Source organism: Paramisgurnus dabryanus, chromosome 5 (assembly GCF_030506205.2).
Source record: "Paramisgurnus dabryanus chromosome 5, PD_genome_1.1, whole genome shotgun sequence".
NCBI classification, from domain to species: Eukaryota; Metazoa; Chordata; class Actinopteri; order Cypriniformes; family Cobitidae; genus Paramisgurnus; species Paramisgurnus dabryanus.
The window spans coordinates 19,995,857-20,010,940 of record NC_133341.1 but is presented as its reverse complement, the minus strand read 5'-3'; the positions used below and the strand labels follow the sequence as shown (position 1 = coordinate 20,010,940).

Genomic DNA, 15,084 nt, shown 5'->3' with positions numbered 1-15,084 from the left:
AACTGATTAAAACACATTAAGATTTTTAACCCTCACCATACTCGTATGCATTTAATTGAACCTTTATTAAAATGAATATGAAATCAAAATTGTTGCATCTTTCTGGTCTTATAGTGATTTATTTGCATGTTATTGCACATAAATCCAATAATTTATGATAACCATTAATAAACGTGACCCTTTGAAATCCAGATTAAAGTCTCATAATCAAATTTTGAGATTAGAAGTTAATATCAATCATTGATTTCAATCTTTGACAGTCAATATTGTAAAGATATTTAGGTTTATACTAACTTTAATTTGTTAGCATTCAAGTCTGGCTGTGTTTAAGTATATAATGTCTGCTTTTCACAACCCAGTCAGTTCCTGATGGATTAAATATTTACTTTAACACAAACTGACATATTGCATTGGCAAATCCTAAAAAACACAGAGACCTTGCAATGTGTGTATGTGTGAAAATGGGCGTGTTCGAAGGAACTGGAGTGAGAGAGCCTGATGGGGAAATCAATATCTTACCAAACCAGCAGTCACATGATCTTTTAGCTTCTATCTGATTTGAAGATAAGGAGTTAAAAACGCAACGTTTAACTAAATTAAGTGCCCTATGGGACATGTTGAACATGTTTTGCACCGAACGGCATGCGGTGTCACCACGGGCAAATGCAAAGATGCCACTTCACGCTTGTGACTCAGCAAATTAAACAATCGATCAAATTCCAAACTTCCCAATTAGTAAAGTGGTATGATAGGCTCATTTTTATCAGCGTGCGTACGGCATGAGCGTCTGCGTCTATGCGAGATGGTGCTCAATATTCCGACCACACTGCAGACAGTCTCAGCAGCATAATGGGAGGTTGACTGTTAGGGGTGGAGGGGGTAAGCAAGTGAATGAGGGCTGGAGGAGGGAGGGGAAGGGGTAATGGATGTGGCGGTGCTCCAGAATCAATTGGCGGTGTAATGAGATGGCACGATGCCAGGTAACCATGGCGCTGCCCCCACCACTCTCCTCCGGAGTAAATTAAATAGGAAGAGAGCTAGAGAGAGAGAGAGTGGAGAGAAAGTGAGTTTGTTTCTAAGAATGACACAGTGATAGAAAGATGAGACAGACAAAGAGAAAGAAAGAGAGAGAGAGATATGAGGCACTGAGATGGGGTAGTTACAGGAGAGAAGAGAAGACATGCTAAGCAAAGAGGAAAAAACAGAGTGAGTAAAAATGAAAGAAAAAGAGAGCGGGGCACTTGCCTCAGACAATGGGCATTCCTAAACTCTCTTACTCTTCAGTCAAAGCTGAGCTCAAGCGTCTGCTCAAAAGTGAGAGGGGACAAGCGAGGCCAAAGTTTGAGGCCACAGGGGCTTTTATATTATTATTAAAATTTACTGAGACATCTTTTTTATGGCCTCTGGAAAGGAACTGGCATGAGATGAATTAGGAGATTGTGTCCCCTTGAGCCCAGGCAACCACCTACTCAGATTTCTCTCTCCCTCTCTCCGTCGTTCTTTTTTCTGCTTATTCTTTTAATTTTAATCCAAGCTGGGTTGTTTTTTTGTGAAAGCACAGGTTACATGCAAATCCATTATAATCACTTAATAATGCAATAGCAAAGTCAGTGCAAATGATGACAGGAGTATTATAAATAAATAAAGAAAGCTGAATTTGCCAATAACTTTAGCTTTTGTAAAGACTGATTCAACAGGTTCAGATTTAATGAAGATGTAACAAAAGGGTTTAATGCAACTATATTTTCAGTGGCAAATGTCGAATGTGCAGCCTTTAAAATATTCACACCAATATAAAACCCCTTCCTACTTTTCCTTGGCACACGCCATATATCTAACCCCATCACCCCTTCCGAAGTCTCCTTTCCTTCCTCTCTGTATTCATCGTATTCTCTGTCAGTGTTGTGCTGATTTTCTGGTTGGATGAGAGGCATCAGTCAGTCTGATTTCACTCAGACAGTATGCATTTCTTCATCAACTCCTCTCTCTCCTGCAGTGGGACTGGGATTTGTTAATGCTGTGTAGTTGGCTGAGCTGCTCCCATGATTAGTGAGGGTGTGTGATGGTTACTGGAGATGAATTGAAATTAAAGCTTGATTAATATCGTAATTAGCTCCCCCAAAATTTTTCCAAGGCCAGTCCCATGCCTTTTATGCAGATCTTTTTGTTCCATCCTTTTTTACCACCTGTCAGTGTTGCAAGTTGATATCAGTTAGTGTAGATTTTTTCATGGCATGAGCTAAGGGTTTAAGAGGGGTTTAACCAGGTATAGGGAGAAGTACAAAGAGCTACAGTAAGTAAAAGTCATGGTGAAAACTTTTATGTGCTGTACTGTTGATCATAAATTTAAAACTGCCACTCAGCTTTTCTTTATGCAGTATTGTAATTATTGCACACACTGTAAATATTTGTTGAGTTGTTGGTTTAAAGCAATTGAAGTGCCATCTCTCCTGTGGGTATACTTTAGATGTAATAATATGAGCCTAATCTGATCAATGGTGCGTCATCTTCGCTGCTGATCAAATCTTTTGTTAGTTACACACTATTATAGTGCACCACTGGAATGAAATGTACCTGCCGTTCATCGACCAGTGCTTGTGCTCAGGTACTGAATGACAATGTGATGAGATTAGTGGTTTATGTCAGTAATCCGCCGCTTGACTGACACTGTCTTGACTTTCATAAAATAATGGAATCTCTGAAATGCCAGCCATTGAGTCGAGTTTTGTGGCAATGCATTCTGGGAATGGATCACAGTGACAACACGGTGTATCTGAGAGGTAGATAAATAGGGAGGACTGGAGTGTGGGTGCCGCAGCAGCACATGAGGAGAATATCAGGCAGAGATGAGAGCACGAACCAGGAAGAAGGAAACGCAAAGGATGAATTCAATACAGAATGACAATTTCACCATTTCAGAAATGTTTAGGCCTGTTATATATATTGGTAGCTGACCCTTATTTTAGAAATCAAACTCTTTATAAATGTCAAAAAACACAATGATGTGCAGGAAAGCAGAACATAACAATCTGTTAATTTTTCTATAAGGTATGATGCATCTTCATGTATTTCTGTATCTCGTAAACAAAAATACTACAGTTTATTTTCATGTTTCAGGTTATGAATTCATCATTTTTAATAGACACATTGCACAAAAAGTATGATCCTCCCACCATGTTCATATCAGGTGGTTTGTGGCTTAGCAGGACTGAAAAAGAACAAAATGGTATCTATTAAAAAATAAATAAATAAATAAACATAATATTTTAAACATTAATAATATTAGTAATATTATTAATTTAGTTTGCAATCTGATGAAAGTTTTTATTTGCCTGAAACCACTATGAGAGAAATGCTCCAGTTTCAAGGCTGTCTCACATAAACACAAATTTAGAATTTATAATTTAGATCACTTTTTTGAAACTTGACCCTTTATTTGACAAAAACAAGTTTTTTTATAAATTGCTTTTAAACACAAATTTGCTTTTTGTTTTTGTTTTTAAGTTTTATGAATGCATAATTGTTACATTTTGTTGTCTATCTTACTATAAATTATTTTATTTATTGTTTCTAATAAATAATTAGGCAAATTATATCAAAACAAATTGACTTTTAAATACTATTTATATAAAAACAGATGTATCTGTGTCATATGAGATATAAATAATGTGTTTTAGCAAGACTAGACGACTCCATAAAAATGTCTACTCTTCATATAGCACATGCTGCATGTCATTTCCGTAGATAGCGGGTCAGTTGATGAGACCCAGGAGGTTTTAATAAAATTGGTGACCAGTGTCATTGCTTATTCTTCTCATGAGCGGATTCATAATTTTTGTTCTTTATCAGTTAATCTGGGTCTCTTTTCCTTACCGTGTTTGTGCTGAGTGGGTGTTCTCTTTTGACCTCAGAGGATTTGACTCCTCAGAAGCACTGCCAAGACTCTGTCTTTGAAAACCAATAAGACCTTACCGGTATGTCACCATAAACAGACCGAACCACTGAGCACAACACAACATTGTTCTTACTGTTGAAGCTGATAATGCGCTATGGAGTGATTATAGTTGCACTTAAGTGCGGTGCTTAGTCCCGAACCTGCCCTCTTGTTGGGAATGTATACAGCTTTAAAGCCAAACTGGTGAACACTGTGTGGTCTGTTAGTGAGAATGCTAAAAAAGGTCTCATTATTTCATTGCTTTTCAAACCTGTCGGTGAAAATCCACAGGAAAATGTTTTAAGAATAGTTTTATTTAATTGTCTAAAGATGAGTGATATATGGCTGGTGGTTTATGGATATTTGTTTTATATATGATTCAATTTTGGTTTAAATTCCTGACCTTTTAGCACTTGCCTTTATGTATTTTATCTTGAAATACAAAGTGGTTGAATCATGTTACTGACGAGTACCAGACAGAGATACACTTTTGAAAGATACTGTAATCATCAATACATTTATAAAGCGGCAAATAAAAAGGAAATTCACATTTGGGCTATTTTTGAACATTGTTTTGCATAGTGCCTAAATAGTGCCTGTCTACATTGGCACTCTCTAAATAACTGTATTCTTATACACATTGTAACAGTGTGTGTACTTATCTATTTATTTTAGTCACTCTACACTAGTGGTCTTCAACATGGTGCCCACGGGCACCAGGTTGCCCGCACAGAGTCTGTGAGTTCCCCGTCAAAGCACATTCTATTAATAGCCTAAATTTTAACATTATTACATATTTTTATATTAGCTTGGCTTCTTTTATGTATGTTAATATTTTAAACAATGATAAAACATATCCACAAGTAAAATAAAATGTAAATCAACAAGTAAATAAAAGTTTTGAGTACTATATCAAAAAAGTAGCCTTCCAGATTGTTTTCTCCATTGTGGTAACCCTTGCTCACAAAAAGGTTGAAGACCCCTGCTCTACACTAAACAGCACACTACCCACCCAGTAATGTAATAAGGATGAATTAGGACTGATCATTTAAAAGTGAAAACCTTGTATTTGGGTTGTGTCTATATGTAGCACCTGCCCCTCTTGACTGTAAACATATATTTAAAGGGTTACTTAGAAAAAGGTGTACAGTAGGTTGCTAACATTAAGGATGTGTATGAGAACAAACTGTGCTAAACAGAAGGTGAGACCTAAAGAGATTAGTTATTATCCTTGTTTGCTACTATGACTTCAAATCTCTGAACTGAACTGATATATTTACCTTCAATTCGTTGATGCTTCATATGGCTTATACATCACATATTTATAAATTTAAAAACAAATGCTTTTACTCATTCCGTTTGTCTCTCCTCACCCTCACTACCCCTTATCTGATGCCCTCTTTGTTCACCCTTATGTTGGAGGCCCACTCTTATAGCTTGGCATGGGTGAGAGGGTGAGGGGGTTGGAGAGGAGGAGAGCGGGCACAGGGCAAACAAGGGGCAGACAATGAAGCTTGGCAGACACCTGAAAGTCAAATCTGCTCATTTTGATTCAAGAGGAGCGGGTTGTGGAAAGGTCTTCAGAAAGCCTTTCTATCCCCTTCTTCTAAAGATAATTTCATTATATTATATGTGTGTAAGCAGATGTTCGACTAATTCATTGACATTAAACTAGCATAGAAGTACTACTATATTATTAGACAGTAAGGCACAAAATGAATTCCTGAACATGATCCATATAAAAACGATGGAGATGTTTATGAAAAATTCGGTTATGAAAATTTACGGTAACAACATACAAAGTATGCAACATCAAGAATTTTATTATTTATGAGGCAAGGGACAAAAATAAACTTTTGTCAGGTTAATGATGAATAATTCAGGTGAAAAGGGTCTTTGTGGCAGTGAGGTAATAGCACTCAAATATGTTTCACTGTCTGGGGAACGGCTGAACGCCAGCCAGACTGTGACCAACTGACACACTGACTCACACGCAAACACACAGACATTGAAAGGGAGCATTGGAGAGACTGTGCCAATGCCTGGATTAGGCAGCCTTGTAAACAAGCAAATAGATATGGGGACCATGACATGCAGACAGACAGACACAGGCAAAAAGAGAGACAGATGGATAGACAGAAACGGAGACAAAATGCTATTAATTGCATCCGATTAGCATGGCGGGCACAGCGCCCCATCTGCAGCGGGCAGTGGGTGAGATCAGCGGGCATTACAAAAATATTTTTGCGCTGTGTCGTTATGTTGGTCTGAGGGAGTTTGTGCCTCCAAAAGAAAGACGAGGGAGGGAATCGGCACAGCTTTGAGTCCACTGCCTGTCGTATTTCCAGATCAGGACAGCGAGCGGTGCTGTCTCTCGCTCGCTCTCTCTCTCTCCCTACCACGCTGCTCTCTCCACCTCTCTTTCTTTCTCTCTCTTGCTTGTAACTTTCTGTCTCTGCCATTTTGATGAGGTTGAAAAAAGTGTGTATCTCTTTTTCTCTCTGGATTGGATGCCGGCTATGAAAAAGGAGGGAGGAGTAGACGAGCGAGGGAGAGAGCGTGCTGCTCGCGTAGAAGGAGAGATGGCATATTTGCAGAAAGAGACATGTGGTGTGAAAGCAGTCCTTTTCAATCTTAACTCTTTAGAGAGTTCGTCTTTCAAAAAAATAACTTCTGTTATTTTTTGCATTACGCCGTACCCCTGTCTTTCTGTAGCTACAGGTCTCCGTCACAAACTTTTGCTGTCTTTTTAAAACGTTTTTGCTTTATTTCATGGCTCTCGTCAGTTTGTTTCAGTTTCTTCCCGTTCCTTGTTTTTTTTTTATCGCCCATCAGTTAGTTTATGCACGGGAGTTAAAGACAAAGGGAAACGTCCGCATTTTGGCACCACTAAGGGGAGTCAGAACTGCAGCCAAGGACCCTGCTGAGATCCAAAAACCCCAGCACAGCGAAGCGCCAAAAAAAAAAGAAAAAAGAAAACACCACCCTTTCCTTTGCATGGTCACAAATTCCACTCTCCCTGTAGCCAGGGCAGTGCTGCAGCTCCTCCTCGACCACATCTCACCGCATTCGACCTTTTACGCCGTCTCTTCTCCCTTTTCCATGGAGCAATTTCTGACCCGTTTTTGAGGGTTACTGTTTTTTCTCACGGTAAATACGGATAGGACCGGCCACGCTGGAGGGCAAAAGAGGGGACAGGGTTTTTTCTGTTGCCTGTCAGTGACTTGGCGATTTCCTCCGGTTAAACTAGGGATGCCGTTTTTGGCTTCTTTCAAGGTTGTAGGTGCTGTGTGTTCTTTCATTCATGTCGGGACGTGTTTATGTATTAATGTTTCGCTTGCGTGAATGAACGCTTTTCAACTTCCTTCTAACGTGCTTCTGTCTTTTTCTTCTGCTCCAGATTTTTCGGGCAGTGGAATTGGCCTAGCTGCACCCCAAGCCTGACTCCATATTGCCGCCAGGTGTAGGCTGACTCCGGTATGGACAACGAACTGGTCAGCACCAGAAACAGTCTTCCTCCACCGGTACGCTGTGTTTTTTTGGCCTTTTTCTCTATCCGTCCTTTGAGTCTTTTTTCAGCTAGAACTAATTCAGAATATTTTTAACCGCATCTCGTCCATGGGTTTCGTTTTTTTGCTTGTTTGTCATAATAGCTGTCAGCATTACTATAAAATTAAGCGAAATATTTAACTGTCCCAAACGCTACGTATCCGCAATTTTCCAAGTTCTGTTTTTCCTTAACAACAACGTGAAAAATCTAAATGCCGTAATTTAAAGAATAACTGTAGGTCAATAGCAGTACCCAGATATTTGTATTCACTTGCTGTTTGATGACTCTCAATTCATTCATTGGTTTCCAGTGGCTTAATGGAAAGAAATAACAACGACTGTCTCTCTACAATCTTAGATGCCATGGAAACACATTTGAAATGTGACACTGTATCAAAGTATATTTGAGCTATCGTTTCACAACCAGGTTATTTTCTTTTATTTTTGGGATGTTTAATGATGCAACAAAATGCGTCTCCATATCGAAATATGTCAAATTATAATGCAGATATCTGTAACTATAGCTAAAACAGCTTTTACTGTATTATTATAAAATAATGTTTCCTCCCTCAGGGAGTGGCACTAAACATGAATCATGACATTTGTAAATGCAGCTTGTTGCACCTACAACTTTCAATGCGGATCCTTGATGCGGATCTTACATTTCTATACATTAACTGGCAGTAACTGATCATCTAAATATACACTGTAAGATGTTCGCAATATATTATGTTTGAATATAAAACTAAAAGTCTTTAGAAAACAATTATATTTGAGGTAATTACAAATTTTTTTTTACGATTTAGGAGTGCTGAATGTTTCTCAAACAAGTTGCGTGTATCCTAAATGAATAAAAAGCTTTTTTGTATGAAGTGTTTCCTTAAAAATTGCTGCTATTGCTTTTTTTCTCAAATGTCAGCCACTGCAGCATATTTGATCCAACAGTAGCGACAATAGGTGCCTCATCTGGTCACAGCAAACACAACCTGTGTCTTTCAAGCTGACCTTGAAGGGTATTTCTTAAAACGGTAGTGAAGTGGAATGCCAGGAATTCATAGCAAAAACTGTTGCTAGACGTTTTAACGATTTTTCTCGTCAGTTTTTTAATAATTTAAACAAAGTTTTAATGTTATTTTATATAACCACACCCAACACCAAATTCTACATCAAATTATTGGGGAACTGTAAGTTATTTTGCAAAAATATTTGGAAATTTTTCACGTTTGAGTCGCGCAATCATTACGATTTATTACTATATAGAGTTTTAGCGATATTTTCTCATAATTGACGTAAATTGATTTCGATATTCAGCACTAAACTGACAGCTAAATTTGCTTATACTTTTTTATATTTTCAAAATATTTTCATTTTGCGTGGTGCACCTGTACTCTAGTTTTCATATTTTTTTAGAACTGTTAAAACGTCCCACATTTAAGAAAACCAATAATCGCTATTTCTGGATTCGTTAATGATATAATTCATCTGTACTTTACATTATCTACTTTTCATGATCTAGTTTTTTGTGACATAATGACATCCTCTTATTACCTAGTAATGTATTACCTGGCAGTCCATTGCATCTCCAAAATACTTTCAAACATGGCTCTCCGTTGCTGTCATCATGGTTTCTGTCAAATTTTGTGTTACAGTTTTTAAATCTGTGCATAATTAAAAGGGAAGTCAGCAAATGCTAAGTCATTTGTAAGCATTAACATGTTGTTGTGAAGTGCATATTATTTTTGGTCTCTAATGAAGGTATAAACAGAAACATGGAGTGGGTGTAGATGACGCAGTGCAACGATGCCAACTGCCACAAACCCGTAGATCCGAACTTGTGATGACTCTGTGCACAAGCTCGTGTCTATAGGTATGTGTCTGTAAGGTGAATGCAACAGCCACTGTCATTGAAAAATATAATTGTGCTGACTTTGCTCATTTCTTTCATTACAAAACATTAATGTTTAAAATCTTAAAAAAAAGTTCGGAAAGGGTTGACTTAGAGCGAATACTAAAAACAAATGAAGGTACTTGGAATGCAGAAAAAACTTCAAATCTCTGAAGAAGCTGCTCAATAAAATGCAAACAGTACTTTTTTGCTAATTCTAAGCCAATTGTGGCACTTTGAAGATCAGTGTGCTTTTTTGGATGTTTTGGGGTCACCATAATTCTTATAGTTGCATTACTACTGTTATTCCGTAGTTATAAATGGTTTACTATGATTCCAAAATGTGGTAAAAGAATGAGTAAGTGGCACTAAACTTTTGTTCAACAGCGAAAAAGTTTGGATAGGTGCAATATGCATTAAATGCATTTGCACCTATAAATGCATTTCACTATTGCTGTCTTATTTTTGACAAGTTATAACATAAATAAGACATCTACTTTTCCTCCCTATTACATACTCTACAGCGATGTCTCGGGATGAGGTAGTAGGTTGTATAGTTTAGAGTTACAACATGGGAGATAACTGTACAGCCTCCTAGCTTTCCCCGAGCAGGCGCCCTGCTCTGTGCAAGCTACAGTGCTAATGCTAGCAAGCATAAAACCAATGCACCCCATGCCCTTTTGCCATGCTAACAGCATTACTTATAAAATGATCAGTGTAAATGTGGAATCTGTGTTGATGTAAATGTTTTTGACAGAATTTCATATGTAAGATTTTATTAGATTTTTTCACCTGAAAAATGTCTGTAATCTGTATTTTATATGGCAAGTGAATACATTTTGTACATAACTTATAACTTGTTAATCAACAGGATTCAACATACTACTGTCATAGTCTTGATATTTGGTGCATCTGTTTTAATCCTGTGAGATTGAATTAGTCCCAAAACCCCATAATAATGTATTGTTTAATGAGAAACAGTATATAGTGTGCACTGTTAGATATCTATCAAACGACAGCAATGTTATTGTTAAAGTACAGCAGTGATTCTCTAACTTTCCCTCCAGTGTACGATGTATCTCATCGCACCCATGACATAAAGCAATCTCAAACTTAGAATTTAAAACGTATTAAATTATACAATGTACTGCTGTTGGTTGGTAGCTATATTTTTCTTAGGTTTAATTACATAGAATTTATGATAAACTAATACATTTTATAAAATGTCATAAAACTGAGGCCCCCTGGCACCATCTTGCACCCCCCAGTTTGAGAACCACTGCAGTACAGTGTGTTTAACATTCTGAAACACTAAAAACATATCTTACTATACACATAAAAATTGCACAAGCCTTATCTTTTTCGCTATTTCCATCTGGGTTTTATCTGTCCATTCCACCGTCTGTCTCTCCTACTTTGAAAACACATTTATAGCTTTTGTGCTTGTGAGTTGGTTCACGAATGAAGGGTAAATTTTGTTATAAAGGTAACAGTAGTAGGAATGTGTGAAAGATTCTATATCAAAGAGCAAACATATCTAACGGTGTACCTGCTTATATTTTATTATGAGGTTGGAAACTGGAACATTGTTGACTCTTGATGGAATTCTTATTCTCAATTTTATCAGTTCACATACCATGATGCTGTGCACTTACTGTACTTTAATTCATTAATGTTGCACCTTGACTATTAAAATAGCTATACGGGAATAAGTATTTTCTAAAAAATTTAAGCATTTGCATTGTCTAATAAGTAACAACTAGTGATCAAAGCACGCAAAACATTGCATGGGCGAATATTTTGAAGTTTAATTCTGTTTTTTAGCATTAAATATTGAAGGACAAACCTATGATAAAATGTTTTATTTTCTAGTTTTTAAATGTGGAAACATATTACGGTGGTTTGTAACTTGATAGAAATAATAAATAGTGTTAGGATTTTACGCAGAATTTTTAAAAAGCTGCATCTGCAGTGTGCCACAAGTCCAGCTGCAGTCACTGCGTCAGACAAATGATCTCAGTGCATGATACTGTAGTCTGTGCCAGTGCTTGTACTTGTTTATGGCACATCTATCTTGCACAACATTTTCGGTAAATGTCTTTATTTTGTTTTCCGTTTGGTAAGATTTAGTACTGGTGTATGCTTACAATAGGTGTGGTTGTTGTATTTGACAATGGAGTCATTTTTGGTCAGGTTTAGTGCAATTTCCGCTTGATTCAGCGATACTCTACATGTGCAAGCGTGTCCATGTGGATGGAAACTGGCTATTTGCGTACACATTGGCATTATTTAGTTTCAATAATTGGGGGGATTGAACACAGACATAAAATGCAGAATATTTTGACGTTTCGAGTATTTCAATATAATTTCTCTTTTCCTGTTTCAATGAATAATGTCTTCGTAGCGTCAGAGATCAGATGCATTTACTTGTAAACATTAACATTAATAAATGCATTTAAGTTATTTAGGCACCTATTTAAATTTCAGTTAAAATGTTTTTGTTTAATTTGGGATTTCACTGTATTTTTGTTCTTCAGTCATTCTGCTGACCAGTTTAAATTCTTAGATTACGTCTGTGATATTTAATTGTATAACTTTATTTCATAAATCTGCCATTGTTGGTTCTGGAATTTTGTTCTGTAGGTAAGTCGATTTATTTGTGGATCTGCTTTTGAAAAAAGCTTCTCGTATGACTTCTTGTTTACGTTGTAATGTTAAAAAAAAGAGGGGCTTCTAGTTTTAAACCGCCCTAAAATAACTATTATTTTAATAAACCAAAATTACATCTGTAGGTCACTGGGTGTATAGCAGAAGTAGAGACATATTTTTTATTTGGTTGGTGACCAAAATTAATAATAAAGTATGAAAGAATGTTGACATTAGCCATTAATGACAAACCATTCAATAAAACATTAAACTTGGTAATTCCAGCACTGGATCACTATTCATTACAATGCATACAAATGAAATGAATTATTTTGTGGGGTCAAGTGAGGTCAAAATTGGCCATGACAAAACCATAAATATTATGCCCTTCTTACTGTTTTAACAATCTGGATATATGCATTTCAGCAAAGTTGTAATTGTAGGTGAAAAAAATACACTATTATGGATAAATAACATTACTGTAACCTTAACAAAAACCCACAATTCTGCAGGGAGAGAACTTGGTGCACTGAAGCCAAATGTGTACAGAGTTCAGCCTCGTTTTAACACAACACCAGCATTACAGCTCTGTCAGTGTGGAGAAACCAACTCTGGAAGTTTTATCCAAAATAACTTCAAAACATAACAAACCTCAGGCCGCATTTAGGCAAGTTAACCGAGGCTGTATTCTGTTTAGGATGTTGGATTTTATACTTGGATGGATTTGTTTTTGTTGAACGTACACAACAGTTCATCACTGAAATGTCAGTGACATTTTCGAATGAGATCTTAAGATCAAAGCATATAAAAATATTATGTACCTGCAAACAATAAAATAAAACAGTAATTGTTTTGAAACACATAACATTTAGGGCAGCTTTCAAATTTAGTTAATTTATTATATGGCTTTAGATTAGGAAAATGTGCAAGTCAACGTTGTACATTTATTTTTGATGTTCTGCGCATCTCATTGTCACTTGTTATATCCTTAAGTACCGGCTATGTATTTGGCCAACAATAGTGTTATAATAGTGTTGTAATCTTAAAGCTCTACAATCAAATTCTATGACAATAAAATGCCACCCAGTTTGTTGGTTGACAGACTGGGTGGAACTGGCATGCAAATTGGCATTAATCCAACGTTTCATTGTTAAAATACGCCTGGGACACATTGCTGTGTATGAGAACTGAATTTTATTCATTTTTATGACTCACTGTACTGGCTAACACACAGTAGCTGCTGAATAGTATTTGGATGGATTTCAATGTAAGTGTGTGAGGCTTTTTAATTCAACCACCTATTCTGAATGAATTTTTGTGGTGGTTCATCCCCAAGGTTGTGTGCAGTTCAAACCTATTTGTGCTTGTAAGTGTGAAATTTAAAATGATCCACTTTAGGATCATCCATACGACTGGTACAATAATGAAGCTTTTTCAGTGTCTCTGCTTTGGCAAGCTGTGATATCTGTGTACTGAACCTCACCTGCAACATGTGATGCAAAAAGTGCAGTTGGGGGCCCCTGTTGGCTGCATTGTTACATGATTTATTTTACTGTACATTTACACAATAGACCGCCGAAAGATACAGATATAGGGTATATACTGTAGGAGAATGATAAATGAGTTGTTTTTGCTATCTACAATGAATGAAGTAAATGAATGAAATTAATGTTAAGGTGAAAAATTTAAATTGTATTGATACTGTATGGCTGCTTATGTCCAGGAGAGGGAAGTCTAGCACCACTTCCACATGAGAGACACTACACGTGTGTATATGTGTGTTACAAGCATGTTGCAATGTAGCATTGAATATAAATTGTTTACTTAGAACCTCGTGTCAAATCTTGAAATTATTATTACGAAGGCGGTTTTGTGGGAACTGCATGAATCTAGTATTTTATTGAAATCTCTCCTGTCGTTGATTAGAGCCCACTGAAGTTGGCTGTCGGAGGTCTCCTTCAATGCAGTCTCCCTCAGTCCCCCCTTTTCTCTCCACTTCACGTCTCCCTGTTTCCTTTGCCTTCTGTCATTTTCGTTCCTCCTTCTCTTCGTTTTCCTTCCCATCTCTTTCTCTGTTGTGACCGCAGTGCTAGCCAGGCGGTATCAAATGAAAGCCAATCACATCATATTTTTCACGTGTCCATGCCTCTTTATATCCACAGCCCTCCCATTCTCGATATTCTCTCTCTCTCTCTCGTTCTCTCTCTCCTGCTCGCTCCCTCCCTCTCTCTTACTATTCTTTCTGTAGTTCCCTCCCTCCTGCTCCAATCTTCAGTTTAGCTAGAGAAAGAGAGGGAGTGAGAGAGGGAAGAAAAGAAAGAGAGTGGAATTATGGTGAACAACGAGGGAAATTCTGAACTTGGAACTTTTTTCTCTGAAACAGAAAGAGGCAGAGGGTAAGGACATTGTAAAATGAAAGTTTTCCTCCTTTTACTGTCTGTCTTCCTTTACGTCTCTCTTTCTTTCTCTCTATTTTCTTTCTTTTTTCTATCTCTCTAATCCCTTTATTTCTTTCCCTCTCTTCTTTCTCTCAGGGGGTAGCGGGCCTCTTGCACTAACTGGTGTCAGCTGTTGCAGGAAATGAAGGGATCACTTCTATCTTTTTCTTCTGTCTCTCTCTCTCTCAGACTGAAATTGACTTTTTATTAGACTCTTATCCCGCTAAACACAGTGGATAGAGCGGTCGGCTCAGAGAGAGAGAGAGAGAGAGAGAGAGAGAGAGAGAGATGAATGGGATTCAGATGAAGAGGTTGTGCAGGACGATGGCATAGAGGACAGAAACAGGCGTTGACACATTCTTTCCCCTCGTTTTGCTGCTGTTTATTTTTGCTGCTTTTTTACTTAGTAGATCAGATGTCAGCCAGCGTTCCGCCTGTTTTTTTCCGAGTACGCACTAGTCGCACATGTGACATAGGGTGAGAGACGGTGTGTGCGTGTGTGAGAACACCCCCCACACCCTTATGCTGATCCTTCATCTTATAGCCCTCTGGGTAGAAGTCTGGTGTGTGTTGCCGGTGTCGTGGCCCTGCCTCTCTCTCTCTTTCTCCCTCTCTCTCTCTCTCTCCATTCA

The 15,084-nt window shown here is 37.5% G+C and overlaps 2 long non-coding RNA genes across 2 annotated transcripts in view; both read left to right on the top strand.

Annotated features, from left to right (window-relative positions):
- Window positions 1–8,299, top strand: part of LOC135732281 (uncharacterized) — a 40,506-nt gene extending 32,207 nt beyond the window's left edge. The window contains exons 3-4 of the long non-coding RNA XR_010526728.1: window positions 7,335–7,458; window positions 7,795–8,299. This is a non-coding gene — a long non-coding RNA (uncharacterized lncRNA). The remainder of the gene's footprint in view (window positions 1–7,334; window positions 7,459–7,794) is intronic.
- A 5,780-nt stretch (window positions 8,300–14,079) lies between these two features.
- LOC141282189 (uncharacterized) overlaps window positions 14,080–15,084 on the top strand; it is a 39,265-nt gene continuing 38,260 nt past the window's right edge. Inside the window, exon 1 of the long non-coding RNA XR_012336708.1 lies at window positions 14,080–14,410. This is a non-coding gene — a long non-coding RNA (uncharacterized lncRNA). The remainder of the gene's footprint in view (window positions 14,411–15,084) is intronic.